Source organism: Mustela lutreola, chromosome 8 (genome assembly GCF_030435805.1).
Source record: "Mustela lutreola isolate mMusLut2 chromosome 8, mMusLut2.pri, whole genome shotgun sequence".
Taxonomy (NCBI): Eukaryota; Metazoa; Chordata; class Mammalia; order Carnivora; family Mustelidae; genus Mustela; species Mustela lutreola.
The window spans coordinates 111,104,666-111,131,682 of record NC_081297.1 but is presented as its reverse complement, the minus strand read 5'-3'; the positions used below and the strand labels follow the sequence as shown (position 1 = coordinate 111,131,682).

The 27,017-nt window shown below is 35.8% G+C and overlaps 1 protein-coding gene across 5 annotated transcripts in view; it reads right to left on the bottom strand.

Annotated features, from left to right (window-relative positions):
- NAV3 (neuron navigator 3) overlaps positions 1–27,017 on the bottom strand; it is an 853,944-nt gene that overhangs the window by 97,868 nt on the left and 729,059 nt on the right. The window lies entirely within an intron of this gene.

Below are 27,017 nucleotides of genomic sequence, written 5' to 3'. Positions count from 1 at the left end.
TATCAGAAAAGAATAAAACCACCAGTGATTTTCCCCCCTGGAAAAAGCAACATAGCATGTAAGAATTTAGTTTTTGTTCTAAGAGTTTAAAAAACAAAACACACACACACACCCAACAACTGTGCTTCAGTTAGGAATCAGTAAGTCATTCCACATTCTTTCTCCTACCTTAGCAACTACTAAGGATTCACCAACACTTGAACTTTGAGTTTCATTTCTATCATATCATCACTCCTGCCATACCTCACAGTTTCTGGCCTGCAATCAATAAACAATAACCTCTTATTTGGCCTTCCTGCCTGTGGTCTTTCTCAATACAACTTCATTGCTAAATTTGGGTCAATGATCAAAATGATCACAAAAATTCACATCTGGCCCTGTCACTTCCCTTCTTCAGAGACTTTTCTTTACCAAAGCCATAGATTCCAAAATAGAATGCACTCGCCTCACAGGATGAACAAGGCAATCCATTGGGACATAAGAAAAAAATATTTGAAATTCTGAATATATTTGTTTTTAACCTAAAGAAGAAAAAACAAAATAGGCTATATTAATATTCATGTGCAGGCTAATGTGTGCACTCTCATGGAGTCAATGTGTCAGATGATGTGGAACTAACGTAGGATAAACAGGGTAACTTGAATGAGAATGGCAGCTCTGCAGTTCAAAGGGGTGGGACCCAGTTCCCTCATTTACTGGCTGGTTCTCAGTCTACTGTGCTGTCCTGCTGCTTACCTGTGCTCTGTTAAACAAATTCACACCCACAGGATACATATATTAGATACAGACAAAAGTTAAGTTTTATAAAATGGATAAGTGTCTTTAAAAACAATGTCTACATTAGGAGAATATCCATAATGAAAGCATAAGCAAACCACAGAGGAACAGTGGTGAACTGATAGTTTGCCTCCTCTGGTATGTGTGTTTTATGAGGTGTGTCATAAATTCAAAATAACAGTGATATGTTGAGATCACACATGAAACCAATAAGAAATGCAACTATCAAGAAGAAAATAAAATTTGAATTTATAGCAAACAGTGTTAATGATGATCCTTCCCTAGCTGTATATTTTGTTTGTGATATTAGCTCCTGATAGCATAGTCCAATGAAAAATGGGCAGAAGACATGAAAAGACATTTCTCCAAAGAAGACGTGCAGATGGCCAACAGACACATAAAAAGATGCTCATCGTCACTTATCATCAGGGAAACGCAAATCAAAACCACAATGACATATTACCTCATACCTGTTAGAATGGCTAAAATCAACAACACAAGAAACAACAAGTGTTTGCAAGGATATGGAGAAAAAGGAACCTTCATGCTCTGTTGGTAGGAATGAAAACTGGTGTAGCCACTGTGGGAAACAGTATGGAGGTTCCTTAAAGACTTAAACATAGAACTAGCCTACACCAAGCCAAATAAGTCACAGAAACACAAGTACCGCATGATTTTACCCATATGTGGGCTTTAAGAGACAAAACAAGTGAGGAAAGGGGGGAAAGAGAGGGAGAGTAGAGAGAGACAAACCAAGAAACAGACTTTTAACTATAGGGAGCAAACTGATAGTTATCGGAGGGAAGGCAGATAGTGGGATGCATGAAACAGGTGATGGGAAGTAACGAGGAACTTCTGATGAGCACCAAGTGAGGTATGGAAGTGTTGAATCACGTATTCTACACCTGAAACTAATGTAACACTGTATATTAACTGGAATTAAAACAAAAACTTCAAAAAACGTAATTTTCCTCAAATTTTAAAAGTATAGTGTTATTTCTCTCTTCTCCTCTGGATTCCAGAATCTTCTTCCTAATACTGGAATTGCCTTTACAAAGGTCAATAAATCCATGAAGTGAATGCTTACTATGTGTCCTACTCTTCTAATTACTTTATATTATATAATCCTCAAATAAATCTATGAGACAGGCATTGCAAAGATTAAGGTAGGGGGTGCCTGGGTGGCTCAGTCAGTTAAGCATCTGTCTTTGGCTCATGTCACGATCCTAGGATCCTGAAACTGAGTCGCACATCAGGCGGGACGCTGCTTCTCCCTCTGCCTGCCATTCCCCCTGCTTGTGTGCTCTCTCTCTCTCTGACAAATAAATAAATAAAATCTTAAAAGAGAAAGAAAGAAAGAGAGAGAGAGAGAGAGAGGAGGGGGGAGGGAGGAAGGAAGGAAGGAAAGAAGTGAGGGAGGGAGGTGGTTTCAGGTAGGTTAAATGACATGCCTAAGAGCACATGATTGACTTGGGATTTGAACCCAGGAATTATGTTCCATGGCTTGATTAGCATTATGCTCCCCTGCCTCCGAGCTTTTCACCCCTTCTCTCTTGAAATATATCAATGATGAGTCTTCAAGCTCTTTGCAAAGTTCACAGAGTCCTGCAAATCCTTTATTTTTTCCTCTTCTATGGGATTCCTTTGAATTTGTCAATATTTAGAAATGTATCTTAACTCACCTTTTACATTCTTTCTTGGAAATTCCCTAGTCTTCCATAACTTCCATATCACCTCTGTGGTTTTGACATTTAGATTCACATCTTTAACCAGACTTGTTCCTGACTACCAAATCAGCATTTCCAGCCTTCTACTGGACAGATTTTCTCAAAATCTACATTTATTATGGGATTTGCTCTAACTTAACATTACTGGATAGAAGCAGCATTTTCCAAAGTAAAATCATTTCATTCATTTAACAAACATCTACTAGTCATCTCTTCAGCAGTAGACAACATGGAATGTACTGGGATTATAAAGATAAATCAAATACAATCCTGACTTTGGGTAAATCAGATTGTGATCAAGAATATAGAAAGGCACAAAAAATGGATATAACAGGTGATAGATGCTACATCATAGTGATTAACATAGATTATTTTATCACTCCACAATATTCGTATTGAGGAAATAATTCTTCAACTCTTCAAATAGGTGATAGAAGCTTTGCCATGCCATACATATTAGGATGTCTTTTCAACATCTCAAAATCACTCTGCTAGATTCCATCATTTCTCCTTAAAAATTATTCTCGCTTTCAAGTTACTGACATTACCTATTAATCTTTCTGTCATAAAATCTAAGTGTTTTTTCCTCTCTTCCTGGCTCTATTCTTAGTTATCACTAATCCTTGAAAAATCCTTCTCAGCTGCAGGTAACATGGCCACCCTTTTCCATATATGCGCTGCCTCTGCTTGTCCTTCCTTCCATAAAAGTTATTAGTAAGTATCCACTCCGTTTCATTAAGCAATGAGTAAATTATAACCCCTCTCCTTGAAGAACTCAGTGTTTATTGTTGAAAACAAAAATTTAAACAAAAGATGACAATATAACATGGTAAGCTGTTTTAATTAGAGGTGAGTGTAATATGTATGGCATGGCAAAGCTTCTATCACCTATTTGAAGAGTTGAAGAATTATTTCCTCAATACGAATATTGTGGAGTGATAAAATAATCTATGTTAATCACTATGATGTAGCATCTATCACCTGTTATATCCATTTTTTGTGCCTTTCTATATTCTTTTTTTAAATTTTTTTTTATTTTTTATAAACATATATTTTTATCCCCAGGGGTACAGGTCTGTGAATCACCAGGTTTACACACTTCACAGCACTCACCAAATCACATACCCTCCCCAATGTCCATAATCCCACCCCCTTCTCCCAAACCCCCTCCCCCCGGCAACCCTCAGTTTGTTTTGTGAGATTAAGAGTCTTTCTATATTCTTGATCACAATCTGATTTACCCAAAGTCAGGATTGTATTTGATTTATCTTTATAATCCCAGTACATTCCATGTTGTCTACTGCTGAAGAGATGACTAGTAGATGTTTGTTAAATGAATGAAATGATTTTACTTTGGAAAATGCTGCTTCTATCCAGTAATGTTAAGTTAGAGCAAATCCCATAATAAATGTAGATTTTGAGAAAATTTTGTTCAACACATTTGTTTGCTAAACAATCCTAAAGGGACAAATTTTGATTGATGACAACATTATCTTCCTAATCTATCCTGTGATTTTGACTTTCATCTTTGATTTTTGTGGATACCAGAATTCTCCCTGGCTAGTATGCAATTAATCTTGTTTATTATGGCACACTTAATTAAGTTGAAAAAGCTTCATAAAAATAGGGTTTTTTACTGAAAAAAAAGATAATTTACTCACATAATTAGCTCTGAGGTCTCAAGCCTCATCAATATATTTTCTCCATCCTTTCATTTTTAATTTCATTAAGATGTGCTAAGAATTCTTGATGATATTATTTATAAAAGGGCAACTCTCTTTCTCTTCCAAGTTACAGATCTGTTACTCTCCTAAATTTTTCTCAACAATCTAGGACAGCTCAAAACATGACAAATCTGTGGATTTTATCCACATAGATTGCATTTACACATTGGATTGTTCCCAGTTTTTAAATACTATGAATAAAACTGTTAAGAACATTCTCCTATATTCTACTTGTGTGACATTTTAGAACAGACAAAACGACAGATATGTGGAATGACCAGTGATGGCCAGTGGTCAGAAGTAGGTGAAGATTCATGGTGGCCATACTTGGCTTGAGGCATATGTCAAAACTCAGAACTATAGGGAAAAAATTATTACTCAGTTAAAAGCCAAAAATGTAGCCAGTTAGCCTATTGGCAAATGACAATTTAGATATACACTAGATTACTAACTATTACAAGAACAGAATGATTTTTTTTTGGCATGTCTTTTAAGAGTGCGTATTTAAATGTTCAATAACTCAATGGGGCTAGGGATCTATTTTATTTATCTGGTCATGCATTTGTAGCTCTGACCCCCATATGTACCTCTGAATTCAAGCAGAAGTAGACCTGCTTGAAAACAGATGTATTATATGTTCAAGGTCTTCTTTTTCTTCCTTTTTATAATGAAGAATTTTGAAATATTAATTAAATTATTATTATTACTATTGTTATTATTATTATCCTTAAAGAGAGAGAGAGAGACAGAGCAGGAGAAAGGAGAAAGCAGGAGAATCTTAAGCAAACTCCATGCCCAGCACAGAGCCCAACACAGGTCTCAGTCTCACAACCCTGAGATCATGACCTGAGCCAAAATCAAGAGTCAGATGCCCAACCAACAGAGCTGCCCAGGTGCGCCTAACTAAAGAACAGGTAAAATAAGTTTGCAGATTTAAAACGAATTCTGGAGGAAAAGGCTATTTTTCAACACAGTCATTTTTCATGTAGTAGCAATTCATACAGCAGGTACTCAGCCAGGCTCTACAATAGTTCATATTGCCTGGTCAACTGTCCTACTTCTACATGAACAAGTAAAACACATTTTCTTTCAATAAATAATTCTGATACTTCAGGCATCTAATAGTAACCTCAATCTCAATTTGATAGCTCATTAAATACTCCATTAATGATCTAAATAAACATGCATATTACTACTGATTCCTCTAGAAGTACTGTGTTCAAACCCTAATGCAATTCCAATTATGAGAATGTTGTGTAGAAAGTTCTGGATACACTCATTCTTTCTAAGGGAAAAGTAGACAACATTTGCATAACAAAATGAAAGCATCACTTCAAAAAACACCCTATTCCAAGATAGCTTTGTTTTGTATTTCCGTTATTTATGGCAATTTAAATAATACACAAAAGAAGAGACAGACACTTTTAAAAATATATATATATACTTTGACACCATGACATCTGCAATAATAATTTAAAAAATACAAAGAATCTGGGGTCTATCTAGGCTTTGTGCTTTGGCACCATTATGTTAAACCAATTAATTTCTTCTCAAAACTAAATAAACACAAAACCACTTAGACTTATGCCATATCTTCTTTCTTTCTTTCTTTCTTTGTTTATCAGCAAACACAATGCACTACCTGTCAAGTTTGAGCATTGCAACCACTGAAGTGTAAATTCTATATTACTTCAGGGTCATTGACAGAAAGCAATGTAGTGTATTTCAACAAAGATTTATTCAGCATTTCCCTGGAAAAATATTTCATTATAAAGAAAAAAAAAAAGACTTCTGAATTGGAAAATCCCAAGTATATAACAACAAGAACATGCTAAAAATAATTTTATGTTAAAAATATTCTTTTGGAGAGCTTGGGTGGCTCAGTTATTAGCAGTCTAACCCTTGATTTTGGTTCAGATCATGAGGAATATATATATTCTCCTCAAATTATAAAATGTAAATGGTCTTTAATTGCAGGTTTTTTTTTTTTTTTTTTAGTTTTAGTTTTAGCTTATACTTTCCAAAAGTGTTTTTTTTTCCTTTTTTTTTTTTTTTTTTAAGATTTCATTCATTTACTTGTCAGAGATAGAGAGCAAAAGCAGGGTAAGAGCAGGCAGAGGGAGAAGGAGGCTCCCCATCAAGCAAGGAGCCCAATGTGGGACTTGACCCTAAGACTCTGGGACCATAACCTAAGCCACCCAGGTGTCTTACCTTCAAAGGTATTTCATCCTGCCAATGCTCATTAATTATGCAAAAATAGTAGAGTTTAAGAGCAAGTTTAGAATCTAGTTGTAATGTCTTTTTCCCTGTGAATCCTCTCATGAAATTCAAGGAAACTAATTCTTCCACATCTGTGTTTTACTCTAGAATGCTTCCACTGTACTGTAGTTTATCTGCTCACAAAGCTATTTTAGCCACAGGATCGCGTTTGAGGGCAAGGAGAGTGGCTTGTTTCCTGGAATCTCTGTACCCAGGTTGGCATCTGGCCCATGACAGTTTCTCCACATTTGCAAAATAAATGAATAAATGATCTAGTCTCACATAGTAACAATCTATAGCCTTCATCTGATTCATTCACTCATCCTAACCCTTCAGTGGGCAAATAATTTTGAATTGTGGTTAAAAAAAAAAAAATCAAAGGGAAAAAGTGAGGGAGAAACCAGTTAGAGGGACCTGCTAAGTTTGAGTGAAGAAAGAACCATCTCTTTGAAGAGGTAATTTTAAATAAGCATTATGTAAACAAGCGAAGGCTGAAGAAAGGCCATCTGTGAAAGTGGTGGAGGAGAGAGCATTGAAGAAAGAGGAGACAAGTGTAAAGACCCAGAAACAGCAGAAGTCAAGGTACAGCAGGCAAGGGGAAATGGGGAAGTTCTGAGATTGCAAAAGTAGGCATTGCTAGCCCCTAAGGGATTTTACAGACAATGTGGAGAAACTCAACCTCCTTAGAGGCAAAATAAAAACATCAAATAGATTTAAGCAGTTAAATGAATGAGGATATATATTTTAACAAGTATTTTAGTATTATGAATATACTGGAGGTAAGGAAGAATGGAAGCAAGAAGCTCAACAAGGAGGCTATTGTGACCTTCTTGTTTCTGACCGGGGAAATACTTAACAGAAGGCACTCTCAAGATATATTTGGAGGTAAAAATGGTAGAATTTGTTCTTGGTTGGTGTGACATCATAATAAATATATATTTATTTCTCTCTTTCCTGGATTCCTGATATAGAGCTCCTAAACTTTCATAATTTCATGAGTGATAAGGGTACCAGGATCATCTCTTGTTCTAATATCTGGTCTTCAACCCCAGTACCTAACATAGGGCTCCTGAGCCTCTTAGAATTTCCTGAGTAATATAAGTATCTTCTGTTCTAATGAGGGAACCCTTGGTTGGCTCCAGATAGCTCACTGATTTTTATTTTACCCCAATTCATAATCATTTGCACATTTAAGTGTAGAATGAGTGGATGAATTATAGTTCAGGCCTTACTTTGTGACTATGTAAGATGAGATAATTTATCGACTTATCCCACACCTCTGTCCTCTGGGATGGGAGAGAGGCAGAATATTCAGTTAATAATGTATCGCGCCTATGTGATGAAGCTTCCATAAAAATTCATAAATTACAAGTTTTGGAGAGTTTCCAAGATGGTGAATACATGGAGGTGTTGGGAGCCTCGTGTGCCGGGAGAGGGCATGGAAGTTCAAAGTTCTATACTCCTTCTCTAATTTTTGCCCTATGTACCTCTGCTATTGGCTGTTCAGATAATGTTCAGTATCTTTTGTCATATTCTTTATAACAAACTAGTAAATATAAATAGCTGCTACCCTGAATTTTGTGAGGCATCCTAGCAAATTACCAAATGTGGAGGGAGTCGTGGGAACCCCCATTGTAGCCAGTAAGTCAAAAATATAGGAAGCTTGGACTTGCAATTTGTATCTGAAGTGGGGGAAGTCTTTTGGGACTGAAGCCTTAACTTATGGGATCTGATGTTCATATCCAGATAGTGCCAGACTTGAGTTGAATTCAACTGTAGGACTGGCAGCTGGGGTGAGAGAATTGATTGCTGTGGGAAAAGCCCCAAACATTTGGTGTCAGAAGCATTCTATGAGTAGAGATTTTTTTTTTAGTTTTCTTTTATTAGTTATAATGTGTAAAAGAGGGGGAAAAAAAAGATTTTAGATCTCTTGTATACTTTCTACCAGCACCAGAGGCATGAATGTATTTTCAGAAAAGTAAAGAAACCATCAGTAGGATTCAAAATATAATTTTAATCCCAAATTCAGTTTGTACTTGGAAACATTAGTTTCACATACCATGGGAAACTGATAATCTACTGTATCATAATTTAAGTGGATAACTCTTTATAAACTGATAATTCATGTAAACATAAAGTAAAAACCTTTCTATTTTCATTATTTTTAGTATGTACAAAATGCTATGTATTTACCATGAAACATTCATAGAGATTACATTTCTACCATGTGGGTTTTGGGTAAGGAGAGAAATCAATAAACTCAAGGTACTAAACTTTTAGTTCCCTTTTCTTTTCTCTAGAAAACAAAAAATGAAGATTTATTATATTGTAGCATCAGATAAGGTAAGATAAATGAAAAATGAAAAGCCCTTGTTCTTTACAAAAGAAAGCCCTAAGTAGATGTGGTTAAATGGGATGAAGGATGTTAGCGTGAAATGAATTTATGCAGTCAGGCAGATTTGTATGTTTTAATGATATCTGAAGCAGATAAGAAACATCTATTTTTGTTTTTATTATAATATGAGCTGAAATCACAAGAGATAAAATGATCTTACTTAAAATTACTTTGCAGAAACCCATTACTAGCATAACGCTTACTGTAATTTTGCTAGTTTCTTCCAGTGTTCATTTTCATGATGCTGTTATATGGTTGGAATAGGTACAAGTTTATTTAAAAGTTTCTGTTAGTGATAAGCTGAGACTATAACGTATGACATGAGAGTTAACCCAAGGACTCATTAAGATCCACTGGCATCATTTTATATCTTATATTAATTTCAAAGCCAGTATGTGCTTATTGTGTAAAACTAGGCAGTCCCAACATATATAAAAGAGACAGAGTGAATCATCTGCAATCCCACCCAGAAGAAACAACCACTAACATTTTGCTGATTTCTAGCCCTTCATTTTCTAGATGCACTGTATGAACAGAAACCAATTAATCTGGCTGAGACCTTGCTGATTATAATATCAGTATCTGTTATTCATTAATCACTTATTTTATATGACATTTTCATGATTTTGAATGTCCTTAAAATCTTTCTGACATAATGATATCATATAAATTATTATATATTTAACCATTTCTGTTTTAGGAAATATGATATACTTTGTAATTTTCTTACTCTTCTAAGTAAGACTTCAATGAATACCTTTGTACAATTATGTTTACATAAAAGGTTACATTCAAGATTATTTTCTTGGCATAAATTCCTAGAAAGGGAATTAGTGATTCACAGGATATAAACATTTGAAACACTACAGATGCAATGTAACTGCTGAAGAACACATCATTTTCTATTCTTGCCAGCCATATACCTATATTAACCCTACAAAATCCTAGTAGTTTCAGGTAACATGGTTTTTGTCAGTAATCTGAAAATTGCTCAGTTTAGTTTTAATCTACATTGATTAAATTTTGAGATTAAATGTTCAGTAGGTTTATTGGCTATTGTTAAATCCATAAATCATCTATGTCTTTTTCACAGTTTAAGTTATTTGTATTACATTTTTATATGTACAAATTCTTTCAAATATCTTTCCCCTCTATTTCTAGGTTTTTACTTTAATTAGTGATTATCTATTTTTTTGACATTTTAATATATAAGTTTCAAAAATATTTTAACCAATTCCATCAATCTTGCTTCTATAATATCTTCTCCCAAGAAATATTAGATATATAATTTGATTTCTCTTCCTTTCCCTTCTTTGATATTCCATTTTTGTGGTAAGGTGAGAAACTTTGGTAAGTATTTCTTTCTATTTATTATTATGGTTCACTTATCAAGCCTTAATATATGACACATATTAGGGTATTTTTAATGATCATCAAGTATGTTCCACTGACCTATTTAGTGATTTCTTTAGTAATACAATGCTGCTTTAGCTTTTATAATGATGTCCAGAGGTTTTTCTTTAAGGCAGACTACAACTTTAAAATACATATTTAGGGGCGCCTGGGTGGCTCAGTGGGTTAAGCCGCTGCCTTCGGCTCAGGTCATGATCTCAGGGTCCTGGGATCGAGTCCCGCATCAGGCTCTCTGCTCAGCGGGGAGCCTGCTTCCTCCTCTCTCTCTCTGCCTGCCTCTCTGCCTACTTGTGATTTCTCTCTGTCAAATAAATAAATAAAATCTTTTAAAAAAAAATAAAATAAAATACATATTTAACTAAGAATTCAAGCCTTTCAAAAACCTTCTCAAAATTAATGAAACTAGCTGTTACTCTAAAAAATTATTACCATGCATAGTTTTACTCAGTAGTACATGAAACATTTATTGAATGGTTTCATTATGGCAGATATTAAGAATAAAGAAAGCAGTATGATAGTATAGAGATATGACTTTTGCTTTATTGAGAAAAATGTGTAATTCTTTCTTTTGAGAATTCGCAGGCTTTTTCGATATCTGAACATTTAGCCACAGGCATTTTACTTAATAAATAGCAATCATAGCTATTAATCTTTAGCTAAATTGTCTCCCCTCTCAAAAACCTTCTTTATCACTTGAAATATTTTTGGCATTAGCTATTTCTTTCAGAAGAATAGAAGCACCCAAATTACTATAATTTCAAGGTTGCATGGAAAGAGAAACATTATGTAGAAATAAAAGAGCTTAGATAAAGCTCAACAACTTAGCTGCAGACCTAACTGTGAACAAGGTTGAAAATGCAAACCTGTTCTGTGTTACCTTACTTGAAAGAGCCTACATTAAGGTTACAAGAATTCACTTTTAAGAGAAAAATATTTTTAACAATAAAGAAATATTTTTGCTCTGAGATATCTAAAATAGATAATATAAAAACATTTCAGATTCCTCCATCTTAAAACATTGAGAACACTGTCTTGGTAAAGAACACTCCTTAAAACAGTCACTTTAGTGAGTGAAGATCTCTAAAAGGGGGTGAAAGACAGTTCACAATTAGATATTTGCCAGGAAATCCACGTCCCAGCTCTGAAAAACAACAGATGGCAGCAGTAACAATGAAAACTTGCAGCAGATCCTGTCTGGCACACTTTCAAAATGGTCATTTATATTTCCTATCACAAACAGCTAAGTGCTGTCTCCTTATACTGTATGCATGGATATAGAAAGAAAAAAAATGCAATAATGACACTTGAATTGCCTTAACAGGGAAAGAAATAAACTTGAAAGCAAGGCTGAGGTGACAGCAAGCTTCTGGCCAGGTGTCAGATCCTGAGATTTCCCAGGCATAAACCCATTACTGATGCTTTGCCCAAACTCCTTCCAGGTTTGAAAGGTTGCCAGTGTCTCCCAGGCTACTGTTATATTTCCCACACCTTTTCTCTGTGTTTCTGAGCCTTGCTTAGTAACTGTCATTTGATTCTGCTTCCTTCTAGAAGATTTCAGTCCAGTGGTTTTTGTTGCTGATCCTGAACCATAACATCTGATCAGATTTATTTGCGTTCCTTCCAGCAGGAGGTAAGGATTCAGAAAAGGTGATGCTTAAAAGATGAAACAGTGGTGGGTCAAGAGATCATCTGTCACCCCAGGCAAGCAAAGTGGAGTCAGGGCACACCCAAGAAGAAAGTCAGGCAGAACAGAAGCAAGCAAGAGAGAGGTCACAGAGTCCTAGTACAGTGCAGAATTAGGGGATTTATAGGAGTTGAAAAGTCTCAAAACATAAACAGGAGAGACGTGATATCCAGATGTGATTAAAAACAAACAAACAAACAAACAAAAAAGACTTTGTCATCCAGAGCACTCTTTGATCCACAAAAAGGAGCATTTCTGGGAAGTCTGGGTGGCTCAGTCATTAAGCATCTGCCTTGGGCTCAGGTCATGATCCCAGGGTCCTGGGATCTAGCCCTGCATTGGGCTCTCTGGTGGGCAGGGAGCCTGCCTCTCCCTCTCCCACCCGTCTGCTTGTGTTCCCTTTCTCACTATGTCACTGTCAAATAAATAAATAAAATCTTTTAAAAAAGTGGGGGGGGGGGATTTCTATCACTAGAGCAGAAATCAACATCCCAGGGTTTGGTGAAGGCAAACAGAAGGGTCTGAGAGAGAGAATGATATAAGGATCGGATGAAAAGCAACTCCTGAGGGGAGAGGCAAGATGGTGGAGCAGTAGCAGACTGAGATGCTATCAGGCTGCAGGAGTTCAGCTAGATATGTATCAAACCATTCTGAACACCTACAAACTCAACAGGAGATAGAAGAAAAGAAGAGCAGTAATTCTAGGAACAGAAAAATCAACCACGTTCTGAAAGGTAGGATGTGCAAAGAAGTGAATACGAAGTGACAGGAAGATAGACCGTGGGGGGAGGGGACGGCTCCCAGCAAGCCATGGAGCAGCAGTGCACAAAATCAGAACTTTTAGAAGTCTGCTCCACTGAGGGATATTGCTCCAGAGGCTAAGCAGGGGTAGAGCCCTCTGGGGACAGTGTGGTCTCAGGTCCCACGGAGTCACAGAAAGATCAGGGGTGTCTAAGTGTGCCAGAGCTGCCAGGTATTGGAGCAGGGAAGTCAGCTGCAGAGAAAGAGCCAAGGAGTGAGCGTTCAGATAGGGGTTACCTGAAACCATGATCCAAGGCACAGTTGGACCACTGTTCTTCAAGCAGGAATCCCACAAGTGGCAGATCCGGGGAGACTGACCTTCCTCCTCTGGAGGAGCAGTGCGGCAGGAATCTGTTGTGTTTGGGGCCATGCATCAGAGACAGAAACACTTGGTCACAGGCTGGATGAGCCCCAGTGCAGCCATAGACCAGGGAGATGGGAGTGTTTAACTGCTTTTCTCTGAGGGCGCAGTGAGGGGAGAGGTCCTAAGCTCTCAGCTGCCATGGGCTAGAGACTAGGAGACCGCCCTTTTCATTCCTGTCTTCCAAAGAAGTATGGAAAGCATTCAGGGAACAAAAGCTCAGAGAATGAACCTGAGCAGATTACTTAGCCCGGGCCCTGGCAAGGGTGGTGCAGTTCTGCCTCAGAAAAAGACATTTGAGAATCACTGCAACAAGCCTCTCCTCCAGAAGCTCAGTAAGAAAATCCAGCCAAGACCAAGCTCTCTGATCAAGGAGAAAAGCAGAACTCCAGAGCGAGGGGACAGCAATGCATAGAATTCATGGCTTTCTCCCCATGATCCTTTAGTCTTTCAAAGTTAAATTAAATTTTTTAACTTTATTTTTTTCATATTTCAATTTTTTAACTTCTCTTTTAATGTTTTTAACTAGGTAATCTTAACAATATCTTTCTCAAAAAATTTTTTAATCTTCATTATTATATTCATATCTTATCCTTCGTTGTATTCAACCTTATTTTTTGTATACATATAGGGTGTTTTATAATATAAAAAACTTAGGGATACAATTTCTTCCAATAGATCAAAATATAACCTAAATCTAGCACAGGGCATTGTCCTCGTCTTCAGCCTAAGCAAATTCTTTCCTCTTTTTTCTTTCTCTCTTTATCCCACCAATTTATCAATTCCTTTTTTAGAATTTTTTTTTAATTTTTATCTTTATATTCAAATTCCATCTCTTCATTGTGTTTACTCTTATCTTTGTATATTTATAAGTTTTTTTTTTCTTTAAAATTTTGGGATATAGTTTCTTCTAAGAGACCAAAACACACACAAAATCAAGTCGGTAGCTCTGTTCTATTCACCAGTCATATATATATATATATATATATATATTTTTTTTTTTTCTTTTTACTCCTTTCTTCTCTCCCTGGTTTAGGATCTCTTCTGTTTGGTTTGCATACATTATTGGGGATTATTTTTGCCACTCTTTTAGTATTTTATTCTCTCATTCATAAATTCATATCCAGATAAAATGACAAGGCAGAAAAATTCACCACATACACACACAGAACAAGAGGCAGAACTGATAGCTAAGAACCTAATCAATATGGACATTAGTAATATGTCAGATCTAGAGTTCAGATTGATGGATCTCAAGGAGCTAGCTGGGCTCAAAAAAGGCATGAAGATATTAGAGAAACACTGTCTGGAGAAATAAAACCCCTTTCTGGAGAAAAAAAGGAACTAAAATCTAACCAAGCTGAAAAAAAAAAAAAGCCATTAATGAGGTGAAATCAAAAATGAAGTCTCTTGCTGCTAGGATAAATGAGGCAAAAAAGAGAATTAGTGATATAGAAGACCAAATGACAGAGAATAAAGAAACTAACAAAAGAGAAAAAAACAACTACTGTACCATGAGGGGAGAATTCACAAGATAAGTGATGTCATAAGATGAAACAATATTAGAATAATTGAGATTCCAGAAGAAGAAGAAAGACAGAGGGGGCAGAGGTATACTAGAGCAAATTATAGTAGAGAATTTCCCTCATATGGCCAAGGGAACAAGCATCAACATCCAGGAAGCATAGAGAACTGTCCTCAAAATCAATAAAAATATGTCTAGCCCCATCCATCATCTAATAGTAAAACTTACAAGTCTTAGTGACAAAGAGAAAATCCTGAAAGCAGCTCGGGACAAGAAGTCTGTAACATACAATGGTAGAAATATTAGATTGTCAGCAGATTTAACCACAGAGACCTGGCAGGTCAGAAAGAACTGGCATGGTATATTCAGAGGCCTAAATGAGAAAAATGTGCAGCCAAGAATACCCAGCTACACTATCACTGAAAATGTCTACAATAGCCAACCTATGGAAAGAACCTAGATATCCATCAACAGATGAATGGATAAAGAAGATGTGGTATATATATATCCAATGGAATACTATGCAGCCATCAAAAGAAATGAAATCTTGCCATTTGCAATGATGTCGATGGGACTAGAGGTATTATGCTGAGTGAAATAAGTCTAACAGAAAAAGACAATTATCATATGATCTCCCTGAAAAGAGGAAGTTGAGAGCCAGGGTGGGCAGTTTTGGGGGTAGGGTAGGAAGAAATGAAACAAGATGGGATCGGGAGGGAGACAAACCATAAGAGAATCTTAATCTCACAAAACATACTGAGGGTTGCTGGGGGTAGGGAGATAAAGAGAGGGTGGTTGGGTTATGGGCATTGGGGAATGTATGTACTATGGTGAGTGCTGTGAAGTGTGCAAGCCTGACATTTCACAGACCTGTAACCCTGGGGCAAATAATACATTATGTGTTAATAAAAATAGTTAATAAAGAAAAGCAACTCCTCCTTTCCTGGTCGTTTGTGATGCAGGTTGTGATGTTATTCCTTTTTCTTCTCAAAGGAGAAGAACAAGGCTTTATTCTATAATCATTGCAGAATCCAGCATTGGTTGCAGCACATCCTATGTGATGTTGATTCATAGGACTGATCTTGAGAATTTTATGTCTCTTCCAAATAGTGAATTTAATACTACCTTGTGTTAGCTTCAGTAATAAGATATCTAAAAAACTCATCTCAGGCCAAAATTATTTAAAATATTAGGATCAACACTTAGTTTTATCAGTAGGGTTTATTCCAATCTACCCTGTCTCCTATTTTCCATATGGGTTCCTTCTAGGGTTGTCCATAGCTTGACAGCAAATGTCTTTATATGGTTCTAGGGGAGCATGGATTTGAAAGTAGTGTGGTCTAGATTTCAGCTACAAAATCATCCAGCCATGCATATTTGAGTAGTGTACAACCTATGAAATCCTGCGTGACCATCCTGGGTATCACCATGGGAGCATCTGCCCAGGACAAAAACCTAGAGTTCTCCATCTTGCATAACTTTAGTCTCTATATCCAATTGGTCACCAAGCTCAATCTGATTTGTATTGTCTCCATTTGCATTTCTTATCCCTACTGCCACTGTCTTAACTAATGATCTCTCCACTTCCAGTAGCCTACTGCCATCTCATAATTGCTGTCTGTCTCAGGTCTGGGTTTCCAATGTATCCTCCAAAGAGCCAGAACAAATTACTTAGCATGGCTGTTAAAACTCAGCATGGTACAAAGACTCTTTAAAGTCTATAATTTAGGGGTACCTGGGTGGCTCAGTTAGTTAAGCATCTGCTTTCAGCTCAGGTCATGATCCTGGAGTCCCGGGATTGAGCCCCGTATCAGGCTCCCTGCTTAGCAGGGAGCCTTCTTCTCCCTCCAACCCTCCCCCTTCTTATGTTCTCTTTCTCATTCTCTCTCTCTCACATAAATAAAATCTTTTAAAAAAATGTATGGTTTAGCCTAGTTCCCCATTTCTTCCTTGCATACAGTCACACTGAGTTACTTCGCCCTAAGAGTGTTCTCTCAATTTGATGAATTCATGCATTCATTAATGCATTTCTCTACACATACATTCTTCTCAGACTGTTATGTGTCCCCAGTTAAATTGTCCTCCCTCTCAAAAACCTTCTCCAAATGAACTTCCTCTATATTCTGAGAGTCTCTAGTTCATGTATTTATAATTTTCATTATAGCACTTTCTCATCAAATTGATATTGCTTATTTTATTTATCTGTATTTTTCATTGGGAGGTGATCTGTTTGGAGGTAGTTATGGACAGATTTTTGATTACATGAAACATTTTGTAAAATATACGTGTGTGTAGGTGTATGTATATATATTTATTGATATGTTTACAAAAGTCCCAAGTTAAATTAATAATAGGTTTAAACAGATTGGGGGATTTAATTCTCAGAAAGCTAAACAATTACAAGCCCTCTAATTTCTGCTTGTCTTTTAAACAAAGTTTCTAAAAATAAAATACCTCCTTCATTTTTTCTTCAAATGCTAACATGTGAAAGACTGGTTTGAGTCCATTGAGGATTTCAGTGAGGCAAAAGGTGTAGATTTCAGCATTCCTAAGCCAAGTCTTTCCAATGATCTTCCTTCCTTTATCATACCTCCTCCCTAAGTGGTCTCATTCAATCTCATTATAACAAAATCTTCAGTTCAGACCTATACAAAGTAGCTAAGTTTTACTGAGTGCCTAAAATATGAAAGACAGTATGTCCAATACTGGAATCACTGCTTAACTCACTCTATGGACAAGCAGAAACTACGACTAAGTGAACTACAAATATAACTCTCCATCTGTGCTCACACTAGAGGATGGGCTCTTTGAGGGGAATGCTGAAATGAATACCAGAAATACCTCATGTTTATAAACCACATTCATTCATGTTCTTTCTCTCTCTTACCCTTACTCTTCCATCAAGATTTGAGCTTGGATTGATTGAGGAAGCTTACAGAAGGCACTTCCAGCAACTGGATTATCTTCTTATGAAGCCATTATCACTTACAAGACTCTTGGGAACTGAGGTCTCATTAAGTGTGCAAGGTATTGACAAAGTAAATGTATAGTAGGAAACACTTTGCCATCATACCAAGTCAGCTTGCATATCAAGAAATATTTTCTAATATCTTTGATGTGCAAGGCACTACAAGCATGATGTCCTTCTGCTTTATAATCTGGCAATTAAAAACAACTTTACTTTTTCTTCAGTCTTTATCATGTTCCTGAGTTTTGTAAAGAATAGGACACATTTATAATTATGTATTTACAAAGTGTGATAATTATGACTTCAAAGAATTAAATGCTTTAGAATGCTCAGAATGGTATGGCAAGGCTAAGGTAGTCCTCAAAGTTTAAATACGTAATTTGTAACCATCTCAGTAATTATTGTAGTTTATCAGGTACAAATTTTTGATTTGGGAATTATTTTATTCTCATTAAAATTTTATAACATTACATCCATCGAATCATTTCAACTAAAAACAAATACTGCATTACTTAACAACCTGGACATAATGTAAACATAAGTATTCCAAATTAATATTTTCTAGACTTACTATTGGGATCAAGGACAAGCCAACTTCATTGTTTCATGTTAGGAAGAAATTTTCAGCTAGCTCAAGACTTCACAATTATCTCTACAGGTTTTGTTTTTTTTTTTTTTTTTCTACAGGTTTTTAATAAACTCTTCAATGAAGGGAGACAAAATGAATACCTAATCCTCTGTATTCAAACTGGTACTTTAGAACTTCTTGAAAAATAAAACAGGAATAAAATGATTATTATTTTTAAGACCCATGTCTGGGGGCGCCTGGGTGGCTCAGTGGTTAAGCCTCTGCCTTCGGCTCAGGTCATGATCTCAGGGTCCTGGGATCCAGCCCTGCATCGGGCTCTCTGCTCAGCAGGGAGCCTGCTTCCTCCTCTCTCTCTGCCTGCCTCTCTGCCTACTCGTGATCTCTCTGTCAAATAAATAAATAAATAAATAAATCTTAAAAAAAAAAAAAAAAAAGACCCATGTCCGTAAATGACATTTCTTTGAATATGCTCTGGAATTAATATATCTCCTAATATAAAAGTAAAGATGATTTTGGGTAGAGAATAATGTTTACTGGGAAAGGAAAAGCTTGTCTATATTTCCATTTAATGCTCTGCTGTCCTTTTGTTTTGTTTTTGTTAATCCCTAGAGTCCTTTTGTTTTGCCAAACTGAAGCACAGTTTCAGGCCTCTAATCCCTACAGCTTTTCCACTGCTTTGCAAATCTTTATACCATACTGCTGTGTGTTTTATTTCCAAATATATACCTGGATTTGTTGTATCACTTCCATCACAGCTTCATATATTATTAGACTTTGAGTACTTTATTTATTTAGTTAGTTAGTTATTAAAGATTTCATTTATTTATTCATGAGAGACAGAAGCAGAGAGAGAGAGGCACAGGGAGACGAAGGCTCTACAGAGAGCAGAGAGCCTGATGTAGGACTGGATCCCAGGACCCCGGGATGGTGACCTGAGTCAACAGCAGATGTTTACCTAACCGAGCCACCCAGGTGCCCCATTTTGGGTACTTTAGATTTCCCAACCAAAACTTAAAATGCCCAGTCTATTCTTTTATTCCATTCTTGATTTATTGGGCACCATCTATATTCCAGGCTTGGTACTAATTCACGATTATAAAAGGGTAAATAAAAATTGTATTTTGTCCTCAAAAAGCATGTAAGATGGAGAAAAAGATAGATGGATAAACCTCTGTAACTGAGAACCTGAATTTTAACTTATTTTCAGTCAAATAACAGAAAAGTAAGAATGCATCTTGTAAAACCTATATCTGAATTTGCTTGTTCTCCCCCCCCAAAAAAAAAAAAAAGAACAACAAAGTAACAGATCTAGCCACAAAAACTTGAAAAGTCATTCAATGAATCGCATTCATTGTTTACTGTTTTATAATTTCTTCTTTCATTTATTCACTCCTCCTCCAAGGATTTGCTAGGAGCTTACTCAGCCTATAAAGATGAACAGAACAAAATCCAGCCACCTAGAAAGTGACCCCAAATGAAAATTATTGCAGGAAGTAGACATGAGTTAACACATTTCCTTGGGGGATTTGAAAAATTAACTAGTTAATATTTAATCAACATACAAAAATAAAATACACACCTTGTGTGTACTAGGTAGCAGGGAGAAACAAAATGTCTGCATCCCTTAGAAATAAACAGCCTTAGAATTTAGTTTAAGGCCCAAGTGAATGTGGATCAAGTAGTTTGGAAAATAATGAATACTTTCAAAGGGTGGGTTTCATTTTTGTGTTAGAAATCTACTGCCATGCCAACATGAGCACATGCTCAAAGATATATTTATATTATATATTACAATGTTCCTTCAACATAAGCCACTATTCCATATGGGGCTGACCTCTCCCTGCCTTCTCAATTCCCAATTTAAACAGGTTCCAGTTTGCAATGTTACTTAAAATAGCCTTGAACTTGAACGTGAACTTTCCATAAATGCAGGGGAGCCTGCAAAAAATCTAGGCTATGTGGAATTTGTGCCCTAGTTTATCTTGTGCATTATTGTATTCCCAATGCTTTGTATACAGTAGTTTGAATACTTGCTGGAAGAATAATGAATGAATGCTGAAGGCTGAAAAATATTAGGAAAATCAAAGTAGTACCATCTTCTTTCTCACCATCATGACTGCTCTTTAACTTTGCGTGAGAGCTATTTTGATAAGGGACTGAGCATGATAGTGCTTTGTTATATGACGCCTAGGTTCAAAACGAAAAGTCAAAAGGAAGAAAAGGAGAAACCAAACTAGAAATGCAGCCCATTAACAGATGAATTGCTGGCTATACTGTGATTCATACATTGTTTTACCTTAACACTTACTTTGAGTTAAGTTTTTGGTCAATTGAACCTGCTGAGTGGGGATTTATCATAGGATCAGTTGCTGAACTACTAATTTCCAACAGTTTAAAAACTGTCAGCATTTATCCCCAAGAATAATTTATTTTAGCAAGAAAGGGCCAATAATGCACCTCTAAAGAACCCATCAGAATCATCTTCTGAAGCCAACTTTAAGTTTTATAAAACTAAGGTTTTGTTTTTGGGTTTTTTATTTTAAAGATTTTATCCATTTACTTGATAGACAGAGATCACAAGTAGGCGGAGAGGCAGGCAGAGAGGCAGGCAGGAGGCAGGGGAAGCAGGCTCCCCACTGAGCGGAAAGCCCCATGTGGGGCTCGATCCCAGAACCCTGGGATCATGACCTGAGTCAAAGGCAGAGGCTTTAACCCACTGAGCAACCCAGGCACCACAAAAATCTAAAGTTTTATCCTCAAAGAGCCTTTAAATAAATGTCAAAACATCAGTAAGAATCAGTAGGTATTATTTCTATGATCTTTATCACTTCAAGTACATATCCTCAGCAGAGTCTTCTTAATTAACTAGGTTAGTAAATCAGTTCTTTTTCAAAAAGGCATTTTTAAATGTAAACTTCACACTTTTCAATTACATTATGTCATTTTCCAATATAATAGTCACTTGAGTAAAAGCCCAAATCTCTTCAGATATATTCTCTCTCTCACACACACACACATACACACAGGGCAGAAATAGCTCAGGCACTTTACAAGATACTATTCATCTTTCAATTTTATTGTTAGAGTTTGGAAGTGAAAAGATGGATCCCCTGAAAAGACAGGTATTTTCACATCTTTTGGACTTTTATCTCTAAAATCAATGACTTAGAAACATGAAAGCAACTATTATGGATCTTCTTCATCACTTTAAACATAGGTCATGAAGACAGTCCTATGATGTCCACCATAGCAGTTATTGTTTTAGAGAAAATTTAAAAAACATACATGGTTCTTACCTAATTTTAACAAAAGAATATAAAAAGGAAGTACCCAGGGTAGCTCTCTAAAAATTTCACAGTACACTGACTACAAAGCTCTAGTCAATGTCAATGGTATCATGATCATTGGAAAAATATCCCCCAAAGCTCATTCATCATATACTGCATATTAAACTAAGAGTTTGGAATCATTTAAGACACAATTCCCATCATAAGATTTAACAGGCATCTTTAGAAAACATGGTTAATATATAATAATATTAGAAAACGAGGCTTTAATTTCAGACAAGCTTAGATTAGAAACTCGGACAAATTTCTTAACATCTGTTAATTTTCCATTGCTTAATATAATACCATTTACATTCATCTGCAGTACAAGACCAAAGAAGTATGGTTGTAAGAACACTTGCAAAATAATTGAACTTTCAGTTTATTTTTTGGATGGTTCTATATACAAAGGAAAGTAGCCATCACTTGATGTAGGGCATAATGAAGATACAAGAGAAGGAGAAACCTATGTAATAATTCTAATTTTGCAAAAAGGTGATTCTAATTTTGCAAAAAGGTGATAGAGGTTAATAAAACAAGTAAACAAAAATCATATAAAAGTTAGGCAGTGCAGATTAGAAAGAGAGAGCTTATACCAGAGTTTGAGGGATAGATAATTTTTCAAAAATCTTTTTTTTTTTTTTAAGATTTTATTTTTGGAGCACTAGGGTGGCTCAGTTGGCTCTTGATTTCACCTCAGGTCATGACCTCAGGGTCATGAGACTGAGCCCCATGTCAGGCTCTACTCTGGGTGGGGAGCCTGCTTAGGATTCTCACCCTCTGCTCTTTCCCTTGACCATCTCAAAAAAAAAAAAAAAAAAAAAAAAAAGATTTGTCTCTTTAAATAATCTCTATACCCAAGGTGGGTTTTGAATTTGAGATCAAAGGTTGCATGTTCTACTCATTAGCCAACCAGGTGCCCCAGAGATAGGTAATTTTGAAAAGATAATAGAAGGGAGAGCAAAATCATAGAAGGATTGAAGATACCAGCCCGGATGGAAATCAAGACATAAGCTGAAAAAGAATAAAATATGAGGTTGAGTAGATACAATGGAGCACTTGGGATCTGAAATTATTTCTTAATAGATGACACAGATGTAGTGGCTAAGGAAGAACAGTAAAGTAGGATATATATATATATATATATATATATATATATATATATATATATATATATATATATGGGATCCCAGGTATCAACATACATATGGTAAGGAGGAAGAGGGGAACGAACTTCCTACAACACCTAGTATCTCATTATAGCTTCAGAGTCACAGTTTCCACTCTTACATCTATTACTAACTGGGCATTCAACTTGTATACTGAATTAGATTAAAAAATCATTCATAATGCTAAACCTAAAAACCATCATCTAAGCTGATAAAATAACTGCAATGAAATTTATTTCATCTCAGAAGTAAGATAAAAGAAACCTTTGGAAAGACAAATACAACATATCTTTGAAAAAAACCTAAGTATTCAGGGGACTTATGGACTATTTTTTTTTTAAGGTTTTATTTATTTATTTGACAGACAGAGACCACAAGTAGGCAGAGAGGCAGGCAGAGAGAGAGAAAGGGAAGCAGGCTCCCCGCTGAGCAGAGACCCCCAACGTGGGGCTCGATCCCAGGACCCAGGGACCATGACCTGAGCTGAAAGCAGAGGCTTTAACCCACTGAGCCACCCAGGTGCCCCTTAGGAAGTATTTTTTGACAAATCAGAAACACCAGTATGTCTTGGTTCTTTTCATATGTTAAGATGAAGTTAAATATGTTTGTATGTTCATCTGAATGTTTTATTATAATTATGACCTCACCGTATCACTTAACATTTATCTCTTTCTTGTTTGTTTCAACAGTATTAGCTATATCTCTACTGCAACTTCAGAGGGAAGAACTTATAGAGGGAAGATCTGAGCTTATAAATGGGTTGAGTCTATAAAGTTGTAAATTTGGGGGGGGTAGGGAACAATGATAAACTGGTTGACTAAATCACAAATATAAATTACTTTTTCTGCCATTTCTGCACAGTACAGTGCACAAATGTGTCTACTATGCTGATGTCAAAATGTAAAGAAGATAGAGTCTATTCATATTCCCAAATTCTAAGAGATCAACAAGCAGTTACTAACAATGAACTGTGTAGCTTCTTATGAAATGTTAAAAGCTGGAAGTACTAATCCAAATGTCAGTAAGAGATGTTTGAGATTGTAATATGCATATATGTTTTTCTATCCCATTTTTGCTGGTACAGTTTGTCTTCTGTCCCACTATGTAGTAATTTGGTCCAGCTCATGTTGTCAGATTCTGGGAGACTTTCAAATTCTTTGGGGACCCCTGTAAAAGCAAGCTGTTGCTGTCTAAGAGAAGGAAGACCTAGAGAGCTTAGCAGTCACAAAGGCAGTTGCATTTACATGAAGTTCTGATTAAGAGGGCTTTAGTTGCTCCCTGAGCTTCTATTGAAAGGACAAAAAGAGAAATGGGATAAAGATCTTTTTGATTTTCTCTTCTGGAGGGGACACTATTAGCATCACCTGTAAGTTTACAATCTAGTGCATTTCAACAAACTCCTCAAAACAGTAAAAGGACCAGATGCAAAACTAGTGCGATCATTGGTTCTTCCCTCCTTGTCTATTTAGTTGAGATAATATTGTTTGTAGTGCTATCCATTCACACACTCTATAATAACAGTGTTTTATTTTTTTCTTGGAAAGATATTTGGAAAGGAGAGGATGGCTGAATGAATTTTACATTTTTAACCTGTTATATTTTGTCTGTAAGATGCTCTATATTTTTCTTCACATACATTTCAGAACCACTAATTGATTTTAATGTATTTTATATATTGCATGAATTACATAACAATAAATGTTATTGCTCTCATCATAAAAAAGATGTATATGTTAAATGAATAACCAACATATAAAATTGAATGAACTATCTAGGTGAAAACAAAAATATGCATATGAAAAAAGCTGTGGGGTTTTTCTTTATTGAGCAAAAGCTTTCTATGATGTTATTGATTTTGCAATAAAAAATAGTTTCTATTAATCATGTTGTTCTATAAATGAATATTCAAATCATTCTTTTATTAGGAGCTCATCTATAAAACTAGGGAAAAGAAATATATCCTAATTAAATAAAAAGGATCTAGAGGACTCTAAAAAATAATCAACTGGCTGCTGAATTCTAAAACACTTTGCACAATTTACAATGAAAAAAATTAAGAGAATAATTCATTTTAGTGTTTGTACTTTATAAACTATTATTTCTAGAAAGAGAAAAGAAGGTGAGACCTTCCATTTTATGAAGAATCTTAACCACTGCTACCATTCACTAATACTGCTGTCATCAGGTTGGGAAAAAAAAAAAAAAATCAAACAACGTAAAACCATATGTTAATTCCCACCCAGGTCACTACCCCACCTCCTAAATACCCATTTCTTGGCTGTGTGTTGCAATTTGGAGGGATGTTACATTAATAGAGTATAGAGGCTTATGCATTCCTTCTGAATATATCAAATGTCTTCCAAACTCATCTGTGCCATACAGGACATAATACACATGTGGATACCAAAGAAATCTTTAATCCTCCCTGAGGCTGTTGATTTCCAGCTAAAAGCCAGATTTCTAGAATTAGATCATACATGTCAAGGTCTGCTACAAAATCAGCACTCATAGAAGATTTATGTATCTTGGCAGCTTAGCAAAGAAATCCCCAATTTCAGTGAGATCAAGAGAACCATTTTTAGAAAATCACTGCCAGACCTGAAGCTAATTTCCTCTAATTTTACGACATCTGTAAGCCTCATATGGGAGTCTGGGTTTTAATCAGCCCTGCATTCTAACAAATGGCTAGTGATGCTTAAAGAAAATATATACCAAAAACCATTTCACAGGAAAACCACAAGATAGCATAAAAGAACAATATGGGCTACAGGCCCGAGAACACATATTGTTTCATTGACAACTCTGAAGACTTATAGGCATTTAACTCAAAAACGGGAAAAAATGTTGGTGTCACAAAAGGAATGTTCTTCACCAAAGATTCTTTTTTGCTAGTATGAAAGATGACTGGAGAAACCACTGTATCCTTAACACAGAGCTATCTCTCAATGGCAACCACATTTCAATTAAAGAAGTGATGGTAGAGAACGAAATGCAAAAATGAATCTGGGACAAAGTGGGCTGCAAAAAATACTAAGAGTGAAATAGATATCTCTTTTCAAGTGTTTAATTTCGGTCTTCATTATTTCTTCAAGTCAAATGGAATTGTCCCTTGGTGGTGCTTAATTCCTTTAAAAATTTTTCATCACCATATGCTTTTTCATAAAGCATAAAGCTTAAGAAGCTGATGGTAAACAGTACCAACATTGTCCAAAGAGCCTTTCATAATCTCACCATGATAAAAATTCCAGTAGCAATAAATACACATGCTTACAGCCATACTTCTGCAAAGAACAAGAAATAAGCATTTGGGTGTAATAGATCTAGAAATAAATATGTTATTACTCAAAGTGCTGTATACATTTTCTAATTTCATTTAATTTTTATTTGCATTTTTCACATAATTGGCTAATAACGCAAATCCCAGGCATTCTTGTTAAATTGTCAAATGAATTTTTAACTCTAGTAAATAAAGAACATGTGCTTTACAGAAAGACTTCAAGAAAAGGAAAGGTAAACAAAGCCAGAGTTAATGTTTTCTTTCTGTAATTCTGTTAATAATACTGCTAATACTGATTCAATATTCAAAACAAGCCAGGAACTACCTTCACATTTTACAGGCATAATCTCATTTAAGCTTCTCAACAATACTATAAGGTAAATATTGTTACTATTTTGCAGAGAAGGAAACAGGTTAAGAAAAAGGAAGTAATTTGCCCAATCTGAACAAGTTACAAAGCAGGAAAGGTAAACTCATACCTTTGACCTGTGAGCTTGTGTTTTTAATTTCCACGACATATAAATTCATGTAATCCTGAATCTACCACTTAGTGAGTCTAGGAGACTTAACAGTGGATCACTGATCCACATTTCTAACAGGATGCATTTTTACTTCACATTTGAGCTTGGATTTTCAAAATTTGTGAACCAGGCTAATCTGTGTCCTATAGTTACACATTTCAACTTTCTTTGCCAAATGTAGGTGCTCCCAAATTATCTGTTCTTGGCTATATTTGAGATCCCAACACTGATCTTTCCCTAAGTGCCAGATTTGCATTTCAAACTGCCTGCTTGAGTTCCTGGATGTTCAACTGATACAATATATATTTCTTATTGAATTCATCTTCTTCCTTCCCAAATCCATCCTTTCTACTAGATATTCTATTTCTGCCCATCATTCTGACAATCACTTAGAACAGAAACCAGTATGAATCATCACTATAGCAAATGGTATTATTCACAAATATTCTATCCCCTCTTCCCTGTTTGTGGCTTATACCTGCCACAGTTTGACTTTGACAT